This window comes from Lissotriton helveticus, chromosome 9 (genome assembly GCF_964261635.1).
Source record: "Lissotriton helveticus chromosome 9, aLisHel1.1, whole genome shotgun sequence".
In the NCBI taxonomy this organism is placed as follows: domain Eukaryota; kingdom Metazoa; phylum Chordata; class Amphibia; order Caudata; family Salamandridae; genus Lissotriton; species Lissotriton helveticus.
This window is the reverse complement of record NC_136070.1, coordinates 1,251,985,698-1,252,012,022: the sequence shown is the minus strand read 5'-3', so window position 1 is coordinate 1,252,012,022 and position 26,325 is coordinate 1,251,985,698.

The window sequence follows — 26,325 nt, the reverse complement described above, 5'->3', positions numbered from 1 at the left end:
CGACAGGCACTCTGCACAGTTAGTTTAATGGGCTGGTTTTCACCCGAGGTGCAGGAAGGCAGGGAGGGGGGAGTTGGAGGGGTGGGATTGTTCTTTGTTATGATGTCGGCTTCACTGATTTCTGTTGACCTGAGTGTATTATCACCTTCTAATTTGGCACTTAGACATGGATCCATTTCTAGTATTCTACTATGGGTACACACTGGGGCAAAAGCTTTACACTCATAAGTTGGAATGTTAATGGATTGGGGACAGGGTGAAATGCACCATAGTCCTACAGTATTCAAAGAGACATTCCCCGGAGGTGGTCCTCTTGCAGGAAACGAACCAAGTCTGGAACATGTGTAAAGCCCTAAATAGATGGGGATACAGGCTCCTGGCACACTCTGGCTTCAATAGCTGGTATAGGGGAGTCGGGATCATGGCCAAACATTCCTTCCCCTTTTCAGTTCAGTCTACACACACAGACAGCCGCGCGAGGTATGTGGCACTCACTGGGGGATGGGAGGGTAGGACATTGACCTTGGTGTCTGTATATGTCCCACCGGGTCTGCAGACACTAACATTCACTGACCTTGGCACGCTACTCCTCTTCCTCCCGGATGGCCTATTACTAGTGGGCGGGGACTTTAATGCGGTCTCATTGGGGATACTTGACCGCCAGCCCCCCGTGCCGCAAGGCGTTCTGACAGTTGGCTTCCCGACTTTATTGAGACTTTTGGCCTTTCAGACCCCTGGAGGGCATTCCACCGCGGAGAATTGCAGTACACTTTTTTCTCTGGCTCCCACCACAGCTCCTCTCGAATCAATTTACTCCTGCCAGCCTCCCACCTAATCCACTTGCAAGAGGTCTGCCACCTGGCACGCGGAGTCTCTGATCATTCTCTTCTATGGACCAGAATAGTGCTGGGGAATCAACGGATCGACATGGTAGCACCCATCAATCCCTGGTATCTACGAAGACCCTCCGTCCACGCCGATCTGCAAAAAGCGATGGACTGTTACTTACAGGAAAACCTCGGCTCCGTGGACTCTGCTCAGACGCTCTGGGAAGCTTTTAAATCTGTTGTTAGAGGGATGGCTCTCTCACTCATATCGGGAGTCAGGAAAGAAAATGCCAGGGAACTCGAGGAAGTAGAGAGGGAGGTTCTGCGCCTAGAGGCGGACTTTGGAAAGGGGGTACCCTGGAAGCAGCGCACCTTCTGCGCCTAAAAACAGAGGAGTACAAAGCCATTGTCACAGATCGAGCCAAGTCCTGGGGAAGTGAAAGGGACGGTAGGGTATATGAATGGAGAGACAACGCTGGGAACCGTATTGCCTGGTTGGACAAAAAGAAAAAAGCTAACCGCCTGGTGCCGGAGCTTACATCCGACTCTGGTGCAAAGATTACAGACCCAATTCACATCGCAAGTGAGTTTGCTGCGCACTACGCCAATGTGTATCGGACACACACATCAATGTCGGAGGCGGACTCGTCTGAACTCCTCAGGGATATCAAACTCCCGGTCCTCTCCGAGGATGACCGAAGCTACTTAGAGAGTGATATCACCAATGACGAGGTTGCGCAACGATCGGGCCCTTAAACCGGGGGAGGCGATGGGGCTCAATGGATTGCCCATTGAGCACTATAAACTGCGCACAGACAAACTGGCCCCGCACCTGAAAGCCATGTTTGAAGACAGTAGAGAGGCGAGGGAGCTGCCGCCTGACCAGAGGATGGCGTCTATAGTGGTCATTCCTAAGGACGGCAAACCAAAAGACAGGTGTGCCTCTTATAGACCTATCTCTTTAATTAATGCCGAGCCTAAAATACTCGCCAAACTCCTGGCCATCCGACTGTTGCGATTTATTAGGTCCCTGGTGCACCCAGATCAATCTGACTTCATGCCCCACTGTAATACGGCTCTAAACTTACGAGGAGTTCATGGAGTGATTGAGCGGGCCGAAACATTTCAAGTGCGGCAATCCTGTCCTTAGATGCATCCATGGTATTCGATACTCTCCAATGGCCCTATCTATTTGCTGTACTTTTCAAGTTGGGATTTGGCCCACAATTTATATCTTGGGTTCGGCTCCTCTATTCTGCCCCTCTCGCGCAGGTGGTGGTTAACACTAAAAGATCTGAGCCATTTGCTCTCGGTCGAGGCACCAGACAGGAGTGTCCGCTGTCGCCCCTACTTTTCACCCTGTCTTTGGAGCCCTTGGCGGGCTGGATCCGGATCGACCTGGCCGCTCGTGGTATGCGATGGTCGGCAGAGTGGGAGGATCGTATGTCACTCTACACAGACAACATCCTCCTCTATTTGACCTCGCCCGTAAAGTCCTTCCGATGTGTCTTAGATATCTTCACATCCTTTGGTAGGTACTCGGGCGAATTCTATCAATTGGAATAAATCGCTTCTATACACCCTGTTGGGCGTGCATCCGTCTCTCTCCGGGGAGTGTCCGATACAGGTAGTGTTGGATGGATTCTGATATTTGGGGATTTTTATAACCATAGACTCCGGGCTACGCTATGAGAAGAACTTGCTCCAGCCGCTGCAGCATCTGCGACACGATGTAGCACGCTGGAGAGAACTCCCTCTCTCGCTGCTTGGCCGAGCCGCGCTTTTTAAGATGATGTCCCTGCCCCGCTTCCTCTATGCCTTGCAAAACTACCCAGTTCTGGTCCCAGTGCGATATTTCAAACAGATCGAAGATCTGCAGCGACAACTACTCTGGGACGGAAGACCAAGAATAGCGCTTTCCAAACTAACCCTCAACTGGTACAACGGTGGCATCAGTCTCCCGGACATTCAGAAATTTTATTGGGTGGCCAACCTCGCTGCCATCAACCTCGGTATGCATCGTACTCCGGGTGACCCAGGCTATGCCATGGACAGATGGCTGCTGCCGGGCAGGACGTACAATAGAGCCCTGTATGTTAATCCCAGGAAGCTTCTCCTTACTGGGCCCACCTCCCACTCGGCCCAAGTGTGGCATGTGGTCTACAAGAGCCTGGGTTGGAGTCGGAGACTTACCCTAGCAACACCCCTGTGGGACTCGGAGATACTTGCCAGTTTACATGGCTCCAAGGGATTTGATAAATGGGACCTCATAGGTATTACCCAGGTGGGTGACCTCTGGGTAAAGGGTAAAATGCTCAGTTTCAGCCACTTGAAACAGCAATACGAACTCGCAGATTCAGAATTTTTCCGCTATTTGCAAATCTAACATGCGTTAACCACCGCAATCACTGGGGACTCCCCCCTCCCTGACTCTTCCCACCTGGAGGATAGGCTATTGGATGGGCTGTTGCCACAGAAGGCAATCTCATTGACCTACAAAAAACTGGTAAACAACATGCCGGATCCCCTGACCAGGCTGCGGGAGTCGTGGGAAGCGGATGGTCTCCTGTTGGATGACGAGGAGTGGATGGAATCAGTGGCCTCCCCCCGGGAGGTCGCGGTCTGTGCGCGACTCCTTTTGGTACAACTGAAAATCCTACACAGGGTCTACATCACAGGACCACAGATGGTCCACATGGGGCGGGGCGATATTGCACACTGCAGGAGAGGCTGTGGACAAGCTGCCACTTGCATGCATATCCTTTGGGAGTGTGAGAAAATTCAAAGGTATTGGAGGCGGAAACATGGGATCATGAGTGAAGTTCTGCACAAATCTGTCCACCTGGAGGCCAAACGATGTCTCCTTAATGTTTGGGAACCCACTGATTTGGGAGGGGCAGAGAAGTTGTGGGTCACACTGGGAGCTGCGGTGGCCAAAAGAGACATAGGTCAGCTATGGGGAGGACTGGTACCCCCTACTGTTGTAGCATGGAAGCGAAAGGTTGACTGGTGCATGTTCCGTGAGAAAACTGTCTATGTCGCAAGAGGATGCCCCCCAAAATGGTCCCGAGTCTGGGCTAAGTGGAACGCTTATAGAGGGGATATTTGTGTTGCACCAACTGCTCCCCTCGACAATGTAACCCTGTCACCCTGAATATCTGACACAAAAACACTGAGAGAGAAAGGGTCCTAGGGAAAATTTAAGACCAGCCCGAGTTCACATCTCCAAATAATCACTTGTATAACAACACAACGAACCGGGGGTCTAAGGAGCCTCATCTATCTGAGGAGACCAAACACCTCTCTAGATAGTAGAGTGTAGAAAAATGTACTAAGTGCTAAATTAAAAGGAAACTCACATCATGGACCAACAACTAGTTAGTGAAAAAGTGGTTAGGATCAGGTATGTGCTCAAGGTCTGGATAACCATCAACTCTTCTAAGTGATCAGTTTTATTGTTTGGTCGTTCAGTATAAAGGCATGATGACCTACTTGATCATAGAGGACACCACGCCTATCTGCACAGAGGTTTAGCACCCAACCAAAAGATCACTAAGAAAAAAACCAAAGGGCAATAGATTTCATTTACCCATTGGAACAGATACGCAGTGCATTTAAAAGGTGAGTTAAAATAAGATGATGTATCCTAATAAAGACTAAATTTATTTGAAACGAGGACACACCCCTTCATTAAAAACAGAACAGCGCAAACTGCAGTTTAAACAAATAACTGCCACAACGGGGCCAACATGTTTCAGCCAAACGGGCTCTATTTCCCTAAGGCTTTCTTCAGGGCCTCTGTTCTTATATTGCTACTGCATTTGGTTCGTGCAACAAATTTAGAAACAATAAAAAATGAACTAAACAGTGAATATACTTGCTGTAAATACAGTGAAAGATTACACAGTCTGTTCCTCCACACCAATGGATGCAACTTGCCACTGTAGAGAAATCAAAACAACACACCACTTGTGAAGTCATCTCTATATGGACATTAATCCCTAGTTCCTAGGTGAATTCCTTATATTATTATGCAAAAAGAATAAAACATGTATTAGCTCACCCTAATTGATGGGGGACTGGACCTCACCTCACCTGGAACATGCTCAGGATATTGAGGCCCCGCTCTGAAAACAGTAAGGTAAGAATAGAGAGATGGAATCATGGAGTTTGAACAATAATCAAATATCAACATGAACTACTAGAATAAAATCTCTATTCACAAGTTCTAACTGCAGAGCAGTTCTATCGTCTCGACAAACTTATCATGATCCGAAAACAACTCGGACCCAAACCATGCTTAAAACACGTGTAAAAACAATTGTGTGTATATTAGATATATGCGTACTGCTTATGCCTCGATGTTGGAAGGCAAATGTAATTTAGGGGCAGAGTAATTACAGAGCTTACTGTCGTTATACTAAAAAAAAATGCTAGATTTAACTAACAAGCCCCTCGATCTCTGTCTCATACAGCCAAACTGTTATGTGTTGTCGGCCAAGGTAGAAATCAAGCTGTTTTAACACGTTTATACACTCAAACTTACACCAAGAACCACTCTGGGAGGAAACACATACACCCTCTCAACTGGGCAATATGTGCACCGGGTTGACCCAGTGTGACACACACATTTACTCGAAACACAGTCAACCCCAAAGTGAGGTAATAAGTGCTTACCTAGAAACCACCGCAATGGAGCGCACACCGCTAGCCCCTCCTCCGGATCGCCCCTCGGGACTCTGGTACTTGTAGTTCAATAGTGGATCACCCAGGTGGGTGCAAGTCGGTACTTGTTGGACTGATGAATCTCTAGACCCGATACATGTCCCGGGTTTTTGGGTATCGCCCGAGACATGGCTCGGGTTTCGGGATAACTTCCCTCATCAGTAGAGAAATGGTTAGGGGTGGAGGAGAAGGCCGCCAAACAACCGTCAATGGCCTCGATGCCCGAACCGGCACGCAGGGCAGCATCCAGGAGCCCGTCGGCTCAAAGCTCAATGGAGCCAATTAGTAGAAACCACCGCAATGGAGCGCACACCGCTAGCCCCTCCTCCGGATCGCCCCTCGGGACTCTGGTACTTGTAGTTCAATAGTGGATCACCCAGGTGGGTGCAAGTCGGTACTTGTTGGACTGACACCTGGGTGATCCACTATTGCACTACAAGTACCAGAGTCCCGAGGGGCGATCCAGAGGAGGGGCTAGCGGTGTGCGCTCCATTGCGGTGGTTTCAATTGATTGGCTCCCTTGAGCTTTGAGCCGACGGGCTCCTGGATGCTGCCCTGCGTGCCGATTCGGGCATCGAGGCCATTGACGGTTGTTTGGCGGCCTTCTCCTCCACCCCTAACCATTTCTCTACTGATGAGGGAAGTTATCCCGAAACCCGAGCCATGTCTCGGGCGATACCCAAAAACCCGGGACATGTATCGGGTCTAGAGATTCATCAGTCCAACAAGTACCGACTTGCACCCACCTGGGTGATCCACTATTGCACTACAAGTACCAGAGTCCCGAGGGGCGATCCGGAGGAGGGGCTAGCGGTGTGCGCTCCATTGCGGTGGTTTCAATTGATTGGCTCCCTTGAGCTTTGAGCCGACGGGCTCCTGGATGCTGCCCTGCGTGCCGATTCGGGCATCGAGGCCATTGACGGTTGTTTGGCGGCCTTCTCCTCCACCCCTAACCATTTCTCTACTGATGAGGGAAGTTATCCCGAAACCCGAGCCATGTCTCGGGCGATACCCAAAAACCCGGGACATGTATCGGGTCTAGAGATTCATCAGTCCAACAAGTACCGACTTGCACCCACCTGGGTGATCCACTATTGCACTACAAGTACCAGAGTCCCGAGGGGCGATCCGGAGGAGGGGCTAGCGGTGTGCGCTCCATTGCGGTGGTTTCAATTGATTGGCTCCCTTGAGCTTTGAGCCGACGGGCTCCTGGATGCTGCCCTGCGTGCCGATTCGGGCATTGAGGCCATTGACGGTTGTTTGGCGGCCTTCTCCTCCACCCCTAACCATTTCTCTACTGATGAGGGAAGTTATCCCGAAACCCGAGCCATGTCTCGGGCGATACCCAAAAACCCGGGACATGTATCGGGTCTAGAGATTCATCAGTCCAACAAGTACCGACTTGCACCCACCTGGGTGATCCACTATTGCACTACAAGTACCAGAGTCCCGAGGGGCGATCCGGAGGAGGGGCTAGCGGTGTGCGCTCCATTGCGGTGGTTTCAATTGATTGGCTCCCTTGAGCTTTGAGCCGACGGGCTCCTGGATGCTGCCCTGCGTGCCGATTCGGGCATCGAGGCCATTGACGGTTGTTTGGCGGCCTTCTCCTCCACCCCTAACCATTTCTCTACTGATGAGGGAAGTTATCCCGAAACCCGAGCCATGTCTCGGGCGATACCCAAAAACCCGGGACACGTATCGGGTCTAGAGATTCATCAGTCCAACAAGTACCGACTTGCACCCACCTGGGTGATCCACTATTGCACTACAAGTACCAGAGTCCCGAGGGGCGATCCGGAGGAGGGGCTAGCGGTGTGCGCTCCATTGCGGTGGTTTCAATTGATTGGCTCCCTTGAGCTTTGAGCCGACGGGCTCCTGGATGCTGCCCTGCGTGCCGATTCGGGCATCGAGGCCATTGACGGTTGTTTGGCGGCCTTCTCCTCCACCCCTAACCATTTCTCTACTGATGAGGGAAGTTATCCCGAAACTCGAGCCATGTCTCGGGCGATACCCAAAAACCCGGGACATGTATCGGGTCTAGAGATTCATCAGTCCAACAAGTACCGACTTGCACCCACCTGGGTGATCCACTATTGCACTACAAGTACCAGAGTCCCGAGGGGAGATCCGGAGGAGGGGCTAGCGGTGTGCGCTCCATTGCGGTGGTTTCAAATAAGTGCTTACCTAGTCCGTCGGTACCTCGAGACTTCCTCTGAGTCTAGGGGGAGGTACCGACGCCAAAGCGAGACGCCAATAAATAAGCACGAGTAGGCACTCGTTGTCGTGCCAATACCTGTTTCGTGTTCATCAAAGTGTAGGGCGAGAACCCTCCAGGCCCCGGCAGATTGTGCAATGCCCTCCTTTCACTCGTACTTAATATAGAATAATCGGATAAAGTTTCCGATCTCCTAAGTTTTCGAGTCACGCCTCGGACTACAAAATGACATCACAGGGGCGGCGTTTGTAGTTTGTAGTTATTCCGTTTTTCAGCTGGGAGAACGCCCTGTGAATGGGCATACAATCGAGTGTCTCCGTGTTGTTATACAGAGATGAAATAAAGATGGCGTAATTACGATAAAGAAGAATGTCTCCAACTTTGCCAGACAGAAAAATAAATTGTCAATACAGTCTATAAAAGCCAAATTAACTTCAACTACAGAATGACGTCATAGTAATGGCGTCAGTAGTTCTTCGCTTGGTGGCTAATAAAGCTAAACATAACCAACCCTGATTTAGTGATGCTTGTGGTAACTTGGCATACGTGCTCTATTCATGTTGGGTAGTACAGACAATACCTCCCAAGGGAATTTGTTATGGTATAAATCATAGTTTATGGGACCGATTAAGGACTGCGGAATAATGACACAACAATGGTGTCCGTAGTACTGAAATGACTAAGAGGTGAAGGGTCAACCCCGAGTTCAGTTTTGTGGGCAAATGGAACAGTTCCCACACGGATGATGACCTACTGCAGGCGGGAGGTCCCATAAGGTACCAATCATTCTCTTGGGAACTTCCTCAGGGCGTGTATGGACTAGACGGTCTCGTATATTGGTAGATCTCTTAAATGCAAACAAAGGTTGGGCAATTTTATCCCTACTCTGGTTTAGTAGACGCCAATGTCTGCGTACTATCTTTTGAATCTGATTAGCCTTGGTGGAAAATGTGCCCACCTACCTACAGGACACAAAGGATGTGTTGAGGGTTATTCCAGACATCGCTTTTGATCCTGAAAGAGATTTTTTAGTGTCTTTCGACGTCGAGTGCCTTTACACTTCAATCCCCCAGGATGAGACTTTGGAAGTCATAACATCCATCCTGGGGGACACTGACCTTGACAGTATAACTCCTGTGCCCTTTAACATGTCCCTAGCTAGACTAGCTATGAAAGATAATTTCTTTCGTTTTGAGGACACCATATACTTGCAAGTATCAGGGACGAGCATTGGCAGCGTTTTTGCGCCGAGCCTGGCGAACCTTTACGTTGATCGGTTTGAGCAAGAACATGTCCTTACAACAGAAAATCCTTACTTTACATCTATCCGCTGGTGGAAGCGATACATTGACGATATCCTGGTGATTTGGCGAGGGAGCCGTGATTCCATCATGACCTTCCACCAGTGGCTGAATACTCAAAACCAATATTTGAAATTCACTGTGGAGATAAGCAAGGAGAGGTTGGCGTTTCTGGATCTGTCAATACATGTGACATCCTCAGGGTTGCAAAGCGAACTTTTTCGCAAACCCATGTCAAGAAATTCATTGCTGCTTTATGAGAGTCAGCATCCCAAGGCGCTTAGGGACAATCTCCCTTATGGCCAGTTCCTCCGGGTCCGATGGAATTGCTCAACGGAAGATACCTATAGACATCATGCAAGGGACTTATCCAAACAGCTGGAAAAGAGACACTATCCGACATCTTTGATCAAAAGATCAATGAAGAGAGCCAGTAACAATCACCGAGAATCACTGTTGGAACCGCCTGTGCCTAAGCCACCTATGGACAGGCTGACTTTTGTGAGCACATTTTCCACCAAGGCTAATCAGATTCAAAAGATAGTACGCAGACATTGGCGTCTACTAAACCAGAGTAGGGATAAAATTGCCCAACCTTTGTTTGTATTTAAGAGATCTACCAATATACGAGACCGTCTAGTCCATACACGCCCTAAGGAAGTTCCCAAGAGAATGATTGGTACCTTATGGGACCTCCCGCTTGCAGTAGGTCATCATCCGTGTGGGAACTGTTCCATTTGCCCACAAACGAGACACTCTACCACGGTAGACATTGGTACAGATCGGCCATGGGTCCAAAAATATTTTTCGAATTGTAACAGTTCTCATCTCATTTATCTTCTGACCTGCCCATGCTCCATCCAATATGTTGGGATGACAACTCGCAAAGTGTGGGTTCGGATGCTTGAGCATAAGAGCTCCTTCCGTTGCAAGAAAACTATCACTAAATTGACCAAACATTTCGTTGAGAGCAATCATGGTGCAGACGATTTTCAGTGGACAGTTCTGGAAAAACCAGTTATCCCCTCTCACATCAGCGATGTGTCTAGATATCTATTTTTCAAGGAGCAGAGATGGATTTTTAAACTTAGAGCGGACACGGTCGGTTTGAACGATGAGATACCATAGACTAGTCTACCAGGGTGCTGGCCCAATAAACAACTTCATCTATCCTTTGGACACAAGATCGTGTCCTGGTTGGTGTTTTGAGTAGTATATGGCTATCCATTTGTTAATTTTCGGACACGCCTCCCCCTTCTTAATATGTGTGAGCACATCTACTCATAGGGGTTGATGATTAAATAGATGTACCTTTCAAGACTGTTCAGGCACAACATTCTAGAAGTCCATAGAGGTTCATGACCAAGGAGATGTGGGTTGTAGGAGTGTTTAGGCACTACTGTCCAGATGCCATCATGTGACTGAACTCGGGGTTGACCCTTCACCTCTTAGTCATTTCAGTACTACAGACACCATTGTTGTGTCATTATTCCGCAGTCCTTAATCGGTCCCATAAACTATGATTTATACCATAACAAACTCCCTTGGGAGGTATTGTATGTACTACCCAACATGAATAGAGCACGTATGCCAAGTTACCACAAGCAGCACTAAATCAGGGTTGGTTATGTTTAGCTTTATTAGCCACCAAGCGAAGAACTACTGACGCCATTACTATGACGTCATTCTGTAGTTTAAGTTAATTCGGCTTTTATAGACTGTATTGACAATTTATATTTCTGTCTGGCAAAGTTGGAGACATTCTTCTTTATCGTAATTACGCCATCTTTATTTCATCTCTGTATAACAACACGGAGACACTCAATTGTATGCCCATTCACAGGGCGTTCTCCCAGCTGAAAAACTGAATAACTACAAACTACAAACGCTGCCCCTGTGATGTCATTTTGTAGTCAAAGGCGTGACTCGAAAACTTAGGAGATCGGAAACTTTATCCGACTATTCTATATTAAGTACGAGTGAAATGAGGGCATTGCACAATCTGCCGAGGCCTGGAGGGTTCTCACCCTACATTTTGATGAACACGAAACAGGTATTGGCGCGAAAATGAGTGCCTACTCGTGCATATTTATTGGCGTCTCACTTTGGCGTTGGTACCTCCCCCTAGACTCAGAGGAAGTCTCGAGGTACCGACGGACTAGGTAAGCACTTATTACCTCACTTTGGGGTTGACTGTGTTTCGAGTAAATGTGTGTGTCACACTGGGTCAACCCGGTGCACATATTGCCCAGTTGAGAGGGTGTATGTGTATCCTCCCAGAGTGGGTCTTGGTGTGAGTTTGAGTGAATAAACGTGTTAAAACGGCTTGATTTCTACCTTTGCCGACAACACATAACAGTTTGGTTCTATGAGACAGAGATCGAGGGGCTTGTTAGTTAAATCTAGCATTCTTTCGAGTATAACGACAGGAAGCTCTGGAAGGAGTAGTTTCTGTCTTGTAACTCCAGTTCTGTAGTAGGGGTATCTCTGTTATAGTCATAATCTAGTGAATAGTCCCGCCCATGTGCGAGGACCCCGGCAATCAAAAATAATCTCTTAAGTTGTCAGAAAATTGCAGAACTGCAAAGACACTTAAGAGAGAATTTAAAGACAAATAATGCAGCCTATATCCACAGGCTACACTGTCCAGTACTTCAACTAGAAATTCCACCAAAAAAAACCACAAACAGCACAGCCTGCCCAGTTTCTCCCCTAGAGAAACTTGCCTCTACCAGTAAAAGCCTCTGGAATGATAGAGAGGAAGGCATGGACAGACAAGCCCCATAGGCTGCCATTATGTGGCTTAAATAGGATACTGTGCCTTTAAGAGAACTTTCCAGAACTTCTCCCAGTATCCCAGAATGCACAGCAGGTCCCTCTTACTTTCAGTTCTTTTTGAAGGCGTAACACGCCAGACCTGTAGCATTCCTTTCATGAACATCTCTCTCCACCGGGGAGGCGGGCGGGTGCTTATGACTATAACAGAGATACCCCTACTACAGAACTGGAGTTACAGGACAGAAACTACTCCTTCTGTAGTAGGGGATCTCTGTGTATAGTCATGATCTAGTGAATAGAATGGCAAGCCCATCCCCACACCAAAGCGGCGGTGGAGAAAAGAGAAATAACACCACTATTGTGCGAACAGATTTTGCAGCGAAGCCTGCCCAACCTGAGCGTCTGCCCTGGCATCAGTGTCCAGGCAGTAATGCTTAGCAAAGGTATGGACCGACTTCCAAGTGGCCACCTTGCAGATTTCTGCAATTGGAACATTACGGAGCAGAGCTGTCGTGGCAGCTTTGCCCCTGGTGGAATGAGCCTTAGGTTTACCCCCTAAGGTCTTATTAGCTTTTTGGTAACACAATTGTATGCAGGACACAATCCACCTAGAGATAGGCTGCTTAAAGGTCGCAAGACCCGTCCTGACCGATCCATAATTGATAAACAATTGGTCTGACCTACGAATATCTTTGGTTTTATCCAGATAAAATTTCAACACCCTCCTAACGTCCAGGGAATGTAAAGACCTTTCCGCTGGAGATGAAGGATTCTGAAAAAACGTAGGCAAAGTTATGGTCTGGTTGACATGAAAATCAGAAATAACCTTGGGAAGAAATTTAGGGTGAGTACGCATAACAACCTTAGCAGCATGAAATACAGTATAAGGTTCTTGGCAACACAACGCCTGAATTTCACTCACCCTGCGGGCCAATGTAATGGCCACGAGGAACGCCGCCTTCCAGGACAGGTGCTGCAACAAAGCCTTATGAATAGGTTCAAAAGGCTCCTTCTTCAATCTGGACAGCACCACATTCAATTCCTATGAAGGCGAAGGAAGCCTGACAGGAGGGAACACTTTCTTCAAGCCTTCCAGAAAATCTTTAATCACAGGGATCTGGAAAAAGGAAGTCCGTGAAGGGCATTTCCTGTAGGCAGTCAATGCAGCGAGATGAACCTTAATGGAATGGACATTAAGGCCAGACTGCGCCAAATGTAGAAGATAAGGAAGGATGACATCTTCCTTACATGTCGTTGGATCATAGTTCTTGGACTTGCACCAGATACAAAATCTCTTCCACTTGTACGCATAAGAAGTCCTAGTGGAAGGTCTCTTGGCTTCCTTCAGTATGTCCATACAATCTGCAGGGAGATTCAAATGGCCATATTGCACTATCTCAGGAGCCATGCCGCCAAACTCGACGAGAGGTTGGGGTGCAACATCTGTCCCCCGAACTTCGTGAGAAGGTCCGGCCTGCACGGCAGCCGAATGTGAGGAAGTAGAGACCGGTGAAGCAGGTCCGTGAACCACCACTGCCTGGGCCATTCCGGGGCAATCAGGATCATCCGCGCCCTGGACCGGGACAGCTTAATGAGCACCGTCGGAATCAGGGGAATGGGCGGAAAAGCGTACAGAAAGCTGTTCGACCAGTTGATCCATAACGCATTCCCCAGCATCCCCGGCTGGTAGTACCTGGAGGCGAAGTCTCGGCATTTGCTGTTTTCGGCGGTGGCGAACAGATCTACGTCTGGAGTCCCCCACCTTGCGAAGACTTCTCCTAGTACTTCGTCGTTTATGACCCATTTGTGATTTTCCTGAATCAGTCTGCTCAGTGCGTCTGCCTGAACATTCTGCACACCTGGTAGATGGGTAGCCGTTATCGTCAGTCCTCTGGCCAGAAGCCAGTGCCAGATCGCCTGTGCCTCCTGCGACAGGGTGCGCGATCTCGAGCCCCCCTGCTTGTTGAGGTAATACATCGTGGTCATATTGTCCGTCTGTACAAGCAGAGAGTTGGTCTGGAAGGACGGAAGAAAGGCCTTCAGCGCCAAGTGAACAGCTCTGAGTTCCAGGAAATTGATGTGGTACGTGGACTCTGTCTGTGACCACGTCCCCTGAATCTGTAAGTCTCCGGAATGCGCCCCCCAACCGTGGAGAGACGCATCCGTCACGATAGTCTGCGTGGGAATGTCCTTGTGGAAGGGAACCCCTCTAAGGAGATTCTCCGCCGAGCACCACCACTTCAGAGACTGAAGAGCATGCAGCGACAGTCGTATCTTGTCGTCCCAAGATCCATTCCTGTGATCCCACTGGTCCTCCAAGCACTCTTGCAACGGTCTCATGTGCAGTTGTGCATGAGGTGTCAGGAATATACACGAGGCCATCGATCCCAGTAGAGAAGACACCATCCTCACTGTTGTAGATGGAGTGGTCATAAGAGCCTGAGCCTTCCGAAGCAGTGATAATCGTCGCTCCTCCAAAGGAGACACGCTTGCTGACAGCGTATCGATGGAGGCCCCCAAGTACTGTATGCACTGGACCGGAGTCGGGACCGACTTGGACATGTTGATGTGCAACCCCAGCTTGTTCAGGAGAACGCACGTCTTCTGGAAGTGTGCTTGCGCTTCTGAGAAGGAGGAGGCCTTGATCAACCAATCGTCCAGGTACGGGTAGACAAACACCTTGTTCTTTCTCAGGTGTGCCGCTTACCACCGCCATGCACTTTGAGAATGTTCTCGGCGCAGACTTCAGTCCGAATGGCAGTACTGTGTATTGCTAATGATTGGCGCCAACTTGGAATCGCAGGAACTTCCTGTGTTTGTGTGCAATGGGCACATGGAAGTATGCATCCTGTAGGTCTATGGCACACAGCCAGTCTTCCCGTTGCAGCTGAGGATAAATCTGATGCAACGACAGCATGCGAAACTTTTCTCTGCGAATCCACTTGTTTGCTTGTCGCAAATCCAGAATGGGCCTGAACTCGTTCTTGTCCTTTTTGCGAACTAGGAAGAACCGGGAGTACAGACCTCTTCCTCTTTGAGACCGAGGTACGTCTTCTATCGCCCTTTTCCTCAACAGGATATCGGCCTCCGCCTGGAGCTCGCGCAGCTGAAACTGCGAGCTGACCGGAGAGATTGATGGAGGCGGGCTGGTGAACCGAAGACTGTATCCATTGCAAACAATATTCAGCACCCACTTGTCCTGAGTAATTTTTCTCCACTCTGCCGGAAAAAATTGAACGCTTCCCCCCACCGGAGTGGGTAACGGATGTAGGGGAAGTAAGCGTTCAGGGCCTAGACCTGGCCGGTCCTTTAGTCGCTGTTGCCGACTGGTGGCCGCCTCTGCCTTTCTGGCACTTCTGGAACGGTCTTCGGAACTGCTGCTGTTGTTGCTGCTGCTGTTGTCCTGAAGACTGGCCACGCCCTCTGCCCTGGCCACCGAACTGTCGCTGGAACGGTCGGTACGACTTCTTGTTCTCCTTGGGTTTTTCCAAACCCACAGCCAGCAGGGAAGAGTCGGCTGCGACACTGATGACCTGATTCGCCACCAACATCCCTTCATTCAACACCTCTTGGAAGTCTTCTCGCTTATCACGCGGCAGATGTTCCACAAACTGCTGTAGAGATTCCCAGAGTGCTCGATCATAGCGTCCCAACAAGGCCGTGGCACTCGCAGCCTTCATGGAAGTCGCTGACGTCCCACAAACCTTTCTCCCAGACGAATCCAGCCACCTGGATTCCTTATCTGGCGGAACTGTGGAGGACGGAGTGGTGGCATGCTGTTTACGAGCCGCCGTCACAATCAAAGAGTCTGGAGGGGGTCCCACCCTTAGAAAAGCCGGATCCGAGTCGGGAGCCTGGTATTTTTTCTGCAGTCTCGAGGGGGCCGCCTTAGTCACCGCTGGGGTGAGAAAAAGGTCCATGGTCGGTTCTTCCAGGCCCGGTACCAGAGGCAGTAATGGCCGAGACAGATGTTTCTGGTGCAGCGTCTCAAAGATCACCGACGTCTTGGGCGTGGGCACCGTCAACGAGATGCCCAATTTTGCTGCACCACGTAAAAGGACCTCATGGAAAGACACCAGATCATCAATCAGTGAAACCCTTGTTTCCGGTGACTCCGACAAAGTCGGGGAAAAGTCCCTGGTCCCTGAAGACCTTGTCCGGGAACGAGACCTGTGCCTCCTGTGGCGCCCTCTCGACCGTGTGGACGACCTGTTGTGCGAGCTGTCCCTCCTGGAACGTGATCGCGATCTCCCAGTACGTGGGCGCTCCACAGGTTTCCGTGGAGGCGTCTTCCGTGGCCTATCCTGGGGTTTAGGTTTTGGAGTCCCCTTAGGCGGTGTAAGGAGCGGAGGCAGGGACACCGATCTCGGTGGTAGGACAGGAGGCATCTCCGGCCGAGGCGCAGGCCCATGAGGTGGGACCGGTGGAGGAGGTTGTCCAGCTGGAGGAAGTGGAGGCGGAGGAGGATTGATGGGAGGATCCTCCTTAGGCAAAGGAGGCGGCGTCTTAGGCCGAGGTGGTGTATAAACCACCGAGTACACCGAGCCCGGTGACTTCTTCGGGGGAGGGGACTGTGAACCAGACCCTCCAGTACGTGAGCGACGCCACCGGCGTCCTTCACCAGACCCAGTGTGACTTTTGGTGCCAGAACTCCCTCTGCGCCGCTTAGGAGAGGAGGAAAGCCTCAGAGACGCCGATCTCTTTCTCCTCGACGTCGAGCGTCGCTTTTCCGGCGTCGAACATCGACGCCGCGACTCCGGCGTCGAACGCCGCCTCCTCGACGTCGAGTGCTTCTTCCTCGACGCCGAACGCTGCCACCGCGACGACGAATGGTCAGTCCTCGACGACGAGCGTCGACTCCTCCTCTGCGTTGACCGTTTTCTCGCGGTGCTCGGCGGCGATCGGCGGTGTCGCTTCGACGGCGAGCGCCGATGCCTGTCGGTCCTTCTTCGACGTCGATGACTCGACGCTGACGTTGACGACGAAGACGCCGTCGGCGGTGAGTTCGACGGCGGCCTACCCAGGCCTCTCGACGTCGACCTTCCACGCTGTCTCGACCCGGAGCCTCGGGAAGATGGGGAACACACCGTCGTCATCCCTCTCGACGTCGTCGTCGATGCAATCGACGTCGACGGAGACCGGGACCGTTTGCTGGGTTTCCTGCCCCCAGAGGGAGCCTTCCCAGCCTGCCCAGACCCACCTGCAGCCTGCAGCCGTCTCTCCTCTAGGCCTTGAAGCCTAATCTTCAGCCTGTCCCTCAGGGTCCTTGTAGTGAAGGTCTGGCAGATGTCACAATCTTCAGGGACATGTGCTTCAGGGAGACAGAGTATGCAGACGTCGTGTGGATCAGACTTGGCCTTCTTCCTTCCACATGCTGGGCACTTGTCGAAGAGAGCAGGCATTTTAGAGCCCTAAAAAGCCTGAACAAATACACAGGAGTGAAGGGAAACACCAAGCACACAAACTGAAAACACTTTTAAAGCCAAAAGTGCACAAAATTCCAATAAACCCTTGAAAAAGGGAGAGCTCAATGCACCAGGGTCCTGTTAGCAGGAGCCGGAAAAAAGAACTGAAAGTAAGAGGGACCTGCTGTGCATTCTGGGATACTGGGAGAAGTTCTGGAAAGTTCTCTTAAAGGCACAGTATCCTATTTAAGCCACATAATGGCAGCCTATGGGGCTTGTCTGTCCATGCCTTCCTCTCTATCATTCCAGAGGCTTTTACTGGTAGAGGCAAGTTTCTCTAGGGGAGAAACTGGGCAGGCTGTGCTGTTTGTGGTTTTTTTTGGTGGAATTTCTAGTTGAAGTACTGGACAGTGTAGCCTGTGGATATAGGCTGCATTATTTGTCTTTAAATTCTCTCTTAAGTGTCTTTGCAGTTCTGCAATTTTGCAACTTAAGAGATTATTTTTGATTGCCGTGGTCCTCGCACATGGGTGGGACTATTCACTAGATTATGACTATACACAGAGATCCCCTACTACAGAAGTACTCTGCCCCTAAATTACATTTGCCTTCCAACATCGAGGCATAAGCAGTACGCATATATCTAATATACACACAATTGTTTTTACACATGTTTTAAGCATGGTTTGGGTCCGAGTTGTTTTCGGATCATGATAAGTTTGTCCAGACGATTGAGCTGCTCTGCAGTTAGAACTTGTGAATAGAGATTTTATTCTAGTAGTTCATGTTGATATTTGATTATTGTTCAAACTCCATGATTCCATCTCTCTATTCTTACCTTACTGTTTTCAGAGCGGGCCTCAATATCCTGAGCATGGTCCAGGTGAGGTGAGGTCCAGTCCCCCATCAATTAGGGTGAGCTAATACATGTTTTATTATTTTTGCATAATAATATAAGGAATTCACATAGGAACTAGGGATTAATGTTCATACAGAGATGACTTCACAAGTGGTGTGTTGTTTTGATTTCTCTACAGTGGCAAGTTGCATCCATTGGTGTGGAGGAACAGACTGTGTAATCTTTCACTGTATTTACAGCAAGTATATTCACTGTTTAGTTCATTTTTTATTGTTTCTAAATTTGCTGCACGAACCAAATGCAGTAGCAATATAAGAACAGAGGCCCGGAAGAAAGCCTTAGGGAAATAGAGCCCATTTGGCTGAAACATGTTGGCCCCGTTGTGGCAGTTATTTGTTTAAGCTGCAGTTTGCGTTGTTCTGTTTTTAATGAAGGGGTGTGTCCTCGTTTCAAATAAAATTAGTCTTTATTAGGATACATCATCTTATTTTAACTCACCTTTTTCATGCACTGCGTATCTGTTCCAATGGGTAAATGAAATCTATTGCCCTTTGGGTTTTTTCTTAGTGATCTTTTGGTTGGGTGCTAAACCTCTGTGCAGATAGGCGTGGTGTCCTCTATGATCAAGTAGGTCATCATGCCTTTATACTGGACGACCAAATGATTAAACTGATCACTTAGAAGAGTTGATGGTTATCCAGACCTTGAGCACATACCTGATCCTAACCACTTTTTCACTAACTAGTTGTTGGTCCATGATGTGAGTTTCCTTTTAATTTAGCACTTAGTAAATTTTTCCACACTCTACTATCTAGAGAGGTGTTTGGTCTCTTCAGCTAGATTAGGCTCCTTAGACCCCCGGTTCGTTGTGTTGTTATACACCCTGAATATCTGATCCATCACAAATATTGTTTACTGTATTTGTTCTATGTCCCCTGTGAAAGACTGTACACAATCATGCCATATCTCAACTACTGATGATTTGCCACCTGTTTGTTTGTTTATTAAACTCAATAAAAATATGTTTAAAAAAAAAAAAACAATGTTTAGCCAACATAGTTTGTATTGAATTTAGAAACCAAAACTCAGTATATCTCACCACTTCTTATTCAAATCGCGGGTCTCAATGTTTCCCGTCACTTTTGCAGCAGGATCGCTTGTTCGTGGCTGCATATAATGATAGAAACTACATGTGAGCCTATGTTTCTCAGCGAGTATTGTGTAGATATATCTCTATTTATACATTCACACTATTGGTCCAAGTTAGTAAGTCTTTGCTTATGTGAAATATCGGTCCCATTTAGTAAGCCTTTGCTTATAGCCAAACATTTGACCGCTCCCGTTTCTATAGCTGGGCTCGTAGGGGAGGTTGTCTTTCATCTTGACAAGAAAGCACTGTCTGCCTCTCATTAGGGGTGAGACAAATGATCAGGGTACCTTTGACCTATTATATATGTGAACGTATAAATAGAGATAAATACACAATACTCGCTGAGAAACATAGGCTCACACGTAGTTTCTATCATTATATGCAGCCACGAACAAGCGATCCTGCTGAAAAAGTGATGGGAAAGATTGAGACCCGCGATTTGAATAAGAAGTGGTGAGATATACTGAGTTTCTGTTCCTATATTCAACACGAACGATGTTGGCTAAAATATTGTTAAAGATCTAACAGGTGTTGTTTGAAAAAATAATAAAAATGTCAGCGCCCGAGTGAGGTGCTGCCTCTCTATACTTCAATTACTTTGACTGATGTCAAGATTCAATAATTTTAAAGGTGAGGCTGGTCCACATCAAACCTGTATATGTTAAACTTAGTGTGTGTCTGCTTATTAAGGTGGATGTGAGCGGACCAGGATGGGTCCATAATTAGATTTCTAATTATGAATGATTGGAGCACTTATAAATCGAGTTGTGCATACCTAGAGGTAATTTGGATGTAATTGTGAGATATTATCAGGCAAATTAATATTGTTTAGTAAATTGGTTTTAAATTGAAGTATGTGTAAAATGATCAATGTTCATGAAAATGATATACATTTTATTTGATTTTTCTATTGTTCAATAGGTTTGACACAAGGTTGATGTAGAATCATTTTTTTAAGAAAAAGGGAGAAAAAATTCTAAGTCCTGAAGAAGGTGGTCCTATTGTGAATGTGCCACTGAAACGTGTCGACGCCCAGATTATATTTGTTGTTAAATTTGGAAAAGTCAGCAGCAAGTTTTAAACAGGGAACTTAGGCCCATGCTTTATGGTGTCTATGTATTTACCCAAATTAACATTTAACACTCATAGGGCCAGATGTAGGTGGCCATTTACCGGTCGGTAACGGCCGAATTCGGCCGTTACCGACCGGTAATTGGATTTTGAGATGTAGGGCCAGTCATTTTACAGAATCGGTAAATTTACCGATCGGTAAATTTACCGATTCTGTAAAATACCGAATCGGTATTTTTACCGATTCGGTAAATTTGATATGTAGGTGGGACTCTTCTGAGTCCCACAAGCCTTACTGAATCGGTATTTTACCATCAAATTCAATTTGAGGGTAAAATACCGATTCCGGTGTGCATGCACATGTGTGCATGCACACCTGTGCCATATGACAGGCAGGCCTGCCCTTAGGGCATGTATGCCTGCCACATGGCACCCGACCCTGTTTTGGGGGTGCTAGAGGGTGTCAAAGTGACACCCCCTGCACCCTTGTGAAATTCGGTATTTACCGATTCGGTAAATACCGAATCGGTAATGCCCATTCATTCCTATGGGCTTCAAAGCCCATAGGAATGAATGGGCATTACCGGTCGGTATTTACCGAATCGGTAAATACCGAATATTACCGATTTGGTAAATGCACATCTGGATTTACCTACATCTCCCTCCTTCTATTTTACCGATTCATAAATACCGAATCGGTAAAATTCGGTATTTATGAGTCGGTAAAATAGATTTACATACATCTGGCCCATAGTGGATTGTCTTTTTACATTCTCCTTTTAGGTTTTATATTTAGGAATACTGTGCTTATAATGTATATGAATTTATGTGTTTTTAATGATGCTATTAATTATCTATGTGGAATGCTAATCTGTACAGTTTTATATTGATTAAAATATACTAATATTTTGACAAAAAGAACTAGTTGACTTATAAGTGCCTTAATTGATTCTAAATCATTGATCAGTACGGTATGTGTGCAGTATGAGAATGGTTGCATGACGGGTGTGAATTGTTGAACATAGGTCCCATCCAAAGGGAACATTTCTTTTAACTTCTCTGAATGTTTCCAATGTAGGTTTTGATTCTCTGAGCAGACTGAAAGCCATGTTGTTTCAGCAAAATGTGGCCTTAACTTCAGCCGGAGAGATCTTTGATCTACAGGATGCAAGGTCTTAAGCAGAGATACAGGCTCTGGTCCGTACGAACTTCCCGCTCCATTTCGGAGAAATGGTCCATCGTATCTTTAACATGTCTGATACAAAAGGGATCATACACTTATTTAAGAGCATTGGATCAGGGCTGTTAACCACATTTCAGACCATCTTCGGGGTGATTCCATCTTTCATACACGCCGTTCTTGGAAGCGTTTTTGGAGGGCTTCCTTTGGTCCTGCTTTCAGTGACGGGCATCCTGGTTTTAATTCTATTGCTTCACAATGGATTCCAACAGCACTCGAGACATGGAGAGAACACTGCTGGAGCAATGTTGTTGTGAGCGACTTGTGTTCTACCTGGGTACACCTCGGCTTCAAGAGCTGAGTGAGCATTGGTTACTGTCTTTCAGACCAGCCTGGCAAGACTGCATCCTGCCTGTATTCTGCTGCCTCTTCTGCGGATTCGGGCCCGTGTTGGACCTCTGTCTGACACTTCCATCGGTTCCGCCACCGGACATAGACATGCTCCTGGCGCTCTTGCGGTCCCATGTGCACAGTTGTCCACAGCGTATTCCAGTGTTGCCGATGGCATTTCTAGAGCCTCCACAAGATGCTTCAGCTCTTGTTCGATCGGAGACCTGCTCTACCCCGGATGTGCAAGCATCAGTTTCAGGCACACAGGCATCAAATGCCATGGAAACCAGAGATGACCACCTCTGCTCACTCAATATCACACTAGAAGTACTGGAGGGACTGCCCCCGTCAGATGCTATGTTCAGCGATGTTGAGTATTCAGCGCCGGATGTTAAACAATCTGGCCTCTCCTGTGCTGGGAACCGTAGTGGCAACTTTTTAAACATTTTCCAAATTGAAGGTCGAACTGACTTTGTTTTATTATTTTTATTTTCTGCTCTGGCTGAGCATAGTGGTTTTCAAGGTGCTCAGTGAATAATGACAATATATACAAATATATGGAGGACCTTTTATGAACGTTTTTTTAGGGAAGAATGCCTTTTTATATAGACTTTGCTTTTATGGACACTTTCAGCACATTTTATTATAAATGATTTTTATGCCTTTCAATAGCATTTTCTTTATCATTAGCCAGCTGACCTTGTTGACCATTTGATGAGGGATAGTCCAGTCATGTACGTACCGATTGCATGCATTTGTCCCATCCACACGACAATAATGGTTCTACACAGGTGACCTTTTACCTAGTAGCTTTCTCCTGTCTCTGACACCCACCTTGACACCTGCGGGGATAAGTGCGCTTTATAAATATTATCCTATCCTATCTTTGACACCACGCTCTCGGTACACTATCATAATCCCTGTACCTGACGTACATAAACATGTCCCCAGGCACAGCAGAATTATTCTGCATAAGGGTCACCTCTTTTTGTTTTCATCCTTGGCCAACAGCCAGCTCTGCATGATCACTTTTGTTTAGAAAAGGATTAGTGAATGTTTTCAAAGCATCCATGGTTGTTTTGAAAACATATCGATTCTAGAAGAAACCCTGGAGTGACCACTTTAGTAAAAAAGACCCTTACTCCCCTACAAGTCAGAGGAGAATTCCTTCCAGGCTGGACCGAGGTTCTGCGTGCTGATCCTTCGACAAGCAGTGATCTGACATCCCTCGAAGTGTGTCATCCTTGTAGCAGAGACGGGGTCCTTCATTCTAAACAATCAGGTGAGGGGTTCGTAATTCCCTGGGGGATTCTTGGCTACATCTTCGCACACATACACGCACAGATACATGCTTCATCTTCAAATCTAGGCTAGGTACTTGTAGGCAAAGTAGGTAGGCAGCTCATTGTAGGAGTACTCTAATGCGATGGTTTTATATAATCGGCATATGTTAATCATTTTAGCACAATGGGGGAAATGTATCTACTGTTTACGATATTGGTGCTTGCGATCACTTTTGTGTGCTCCTGTCTTCTGATTGTTGCAGCAAATATGTTTTACACAAGACTGACACATGACCAATGAATAATTATTGAAAACGTCCTAATCGTCATTCTATGTGTATTCTGAGGGGCAAGTAAGCACGAGTGACTGAGCGAAAGATACTGTACTGTTTTACAAAATACCTGAGGAATTAGGGTTGTCATGTTCAGTGGTTGCCAGAAACTACCTACACCGTTACAGAGGGTGGTAGTGGCAAAGCGGAGCTTGCTGGTCTAACGGCTGACATATCCTGTGGGGGGTGTTCGGAGTCTGTCTATACGCGTAGCCCCCAGTTTAGGTCATCCAAAACGCACGGGCCTGGGAGGTCCTAGGAACAACACAACACCTTAATGGATGTATTCCTAAGGCCTGATTCGGCGAGTTGTAGTAGATAAGGTAATAATAATAATAATAATAAAAACATTTATTAAGCGCCTGGTTACACATAAAAACAGTGCGTTCCCGCGCTATGGATGCATACCGACAGAGCTCCGCAAGAAAGTCCAACAGCCCCGAGGGGAGAGGACACAAGGCAGCAGGCAACTAGACCTTGGGAAATAAGTAAGTTTTCAGTTTCAGCCTGAAACGAGATTCTGAAGGTTCCACCCGAAAATCAAGCGGAAGTTCATTCCAGTATTTACTGGCGAGGAACCTAAAGGATCTCCCTCCCATCCGAGTGCGACGAATGTGGGGGACCGCCATCTGCATGCTCCCCAGAGATCTCAGTGACCGTCTAGGACGGTATAAGGTCATCATCTTCTGGAGATAGGAGGGACCATGGCCCTGAGCAATTCGGTGGGTAATACACAACGTTTTAAACCGAATGCATTCTTGCATGGGAAGCCAGTGTAAGGTATGAAGTGCCCGCTTTCCAGAGGATCTCCTAGGCATTTTCAGCACTAGCCTGGCCGCCGCATTCTGGACACATTGCAGTTGGCTCAGGCCCTTTTTACTAAGCCCACATAGCAGTGAGTTCCCATAGTCAAGGTGGGGAGTGACTAGAGCATGCACTAGGGATTTCCTAGCTTTAAACAAGGGACCTAAGATCTTGCGGAGCACCTTAAGTGTGCCATAGCATTTCCCAACTACACTCCTCACATGTTGGGCGTAAGAGAGGTTAGAATCTAAAACAACCCCCAGATTTTTTACCGTGGCAGATAGAGTGGGCATAGTACCCAAGTCGGCAGGCCACCAAGCTGAGGTCCATACCGATGGAGACGGACCGATGATAAGAAGTTCCGTCTTGTTGCCATTAAGGCGCAAACAATTGCCCTTCATCCAGCCATCGAGCGCTACAAGACAGGAGGAGAAATTCTCTGCTATCCGAGCTGGGTCATGAGATAGCGTGATCACCAGTTGGGTATCATCTGCATACGAGACAATATCCACCCCATAGGACTCCACTAATCTTGCAAGGGGCTCCATGTATGCATTGAATAATGTAGGGCTCAATATAGAGCCCTGCGGAACTCCTTGTCTAAGAGATCTTGGTGTGGATTTATATGGGGAGCAGTGAACTTGAAATTTCCTGTCCGCCAGAAAAGAGCTAATCCAATCATGGGCCCGGCCCACTACTCCCATCTCACTGAGGCGAGCAAGAAGACCCGAGTGCGACACGGTGTCAAAAGCCGCACTCAGGTCCAATAGAATTAGCGCTGCAGTGTGACCATCATCAGCTTTACGGCGAAGCAATTAGGTGGAAAAGAGGAGAGCAGTCTCCGTAGAATCTTTTCAGGTGTTGACTAGAAAGGATGGCAAGACTGAGAAGCACACTCTGAGCAGAATCTTTTCCATTTTGCAGAGTAGCATTTGAGCGTAGAAGGAGCTCAAGCTTTTTGAAGAATAGAATTACATTCGTCAGAAATTGTTAAAGCTCGGAATTCAGTGTGGTGAGGAGCCAGGCTGACAATTTGTGTGTGAATTTTTGGGTGAAACACTTGGCTCTGGTTCATTGAGAGGAGATCTTCTGTCGACTGAAACTGAATGTGCGAGCACTCTGATAGGCAAAGAAGCTTGGTGTACCAGTACTGTCTCTCACGCCAGGGGAATTAGAATGAACCGGCATGGTTCTCCTTTCTTTTTCTGTAGGATCTTTGGAATGGGTAAAAACGGGGGAAATACATACACTAACGTCCCCGCCCATGAGAAGTGGAAGGTGTTTGCCCAAGAACCTGGCTGGGGAAATATACTTGTGAGGAACTTGCAATTATTGTTGAGGTATGTAGCAAAGAGATCTAGGGTAGGATACTCCTAAGACTGAAAAGAAATATGTTGCCTGTAAGCATCTATTGGTAGCGTGCAGTGATGCAGATTCACATGCTATGCATTCTCTTGCCATTTAGAGTTGAGCCCGGACTTTGCAAGTTGTTTTTTTCGAGGAAGCTTCATGATCGGTGTCATGCATCGATTCCCCTCCCCCTCGAGGCATTGCGCATGTCGAAGACTTTGTTCCTCAGAAAGTTTTGCTTTTGCCATGAAAGGAATGAGGATATAGTACGCTCCACACGCATTCTTTTGTTAGACATGTTGCTTTGGAGGTATTTTGTCACCATCTAATACCTGCTGGGGAGGCGGGAGGGTTCATGTGAATCTGTAGCACTAAACACTATGAACAGATGCTTACAGGGTAAGTAACAATCCATTCTTAGCATGTGTTGACTGCAGATACACATGCTATGCTTAAACTATAAAGCAGTATACCTGCACGTGGTGGCTTTGGGCATGAGATGGTGCAGTTGTTTGAAGTAATGTTTGAAGGACAGTATGTCCAACTATAGCATGTTGTCTTAATTGATGTTTTGTAAACGTGTACGGATTTATCCATATTGCAGCTTTGTAAATATCATTGAGAGGGATATTTCCTAAAAAAGTTTGTTCCTTTT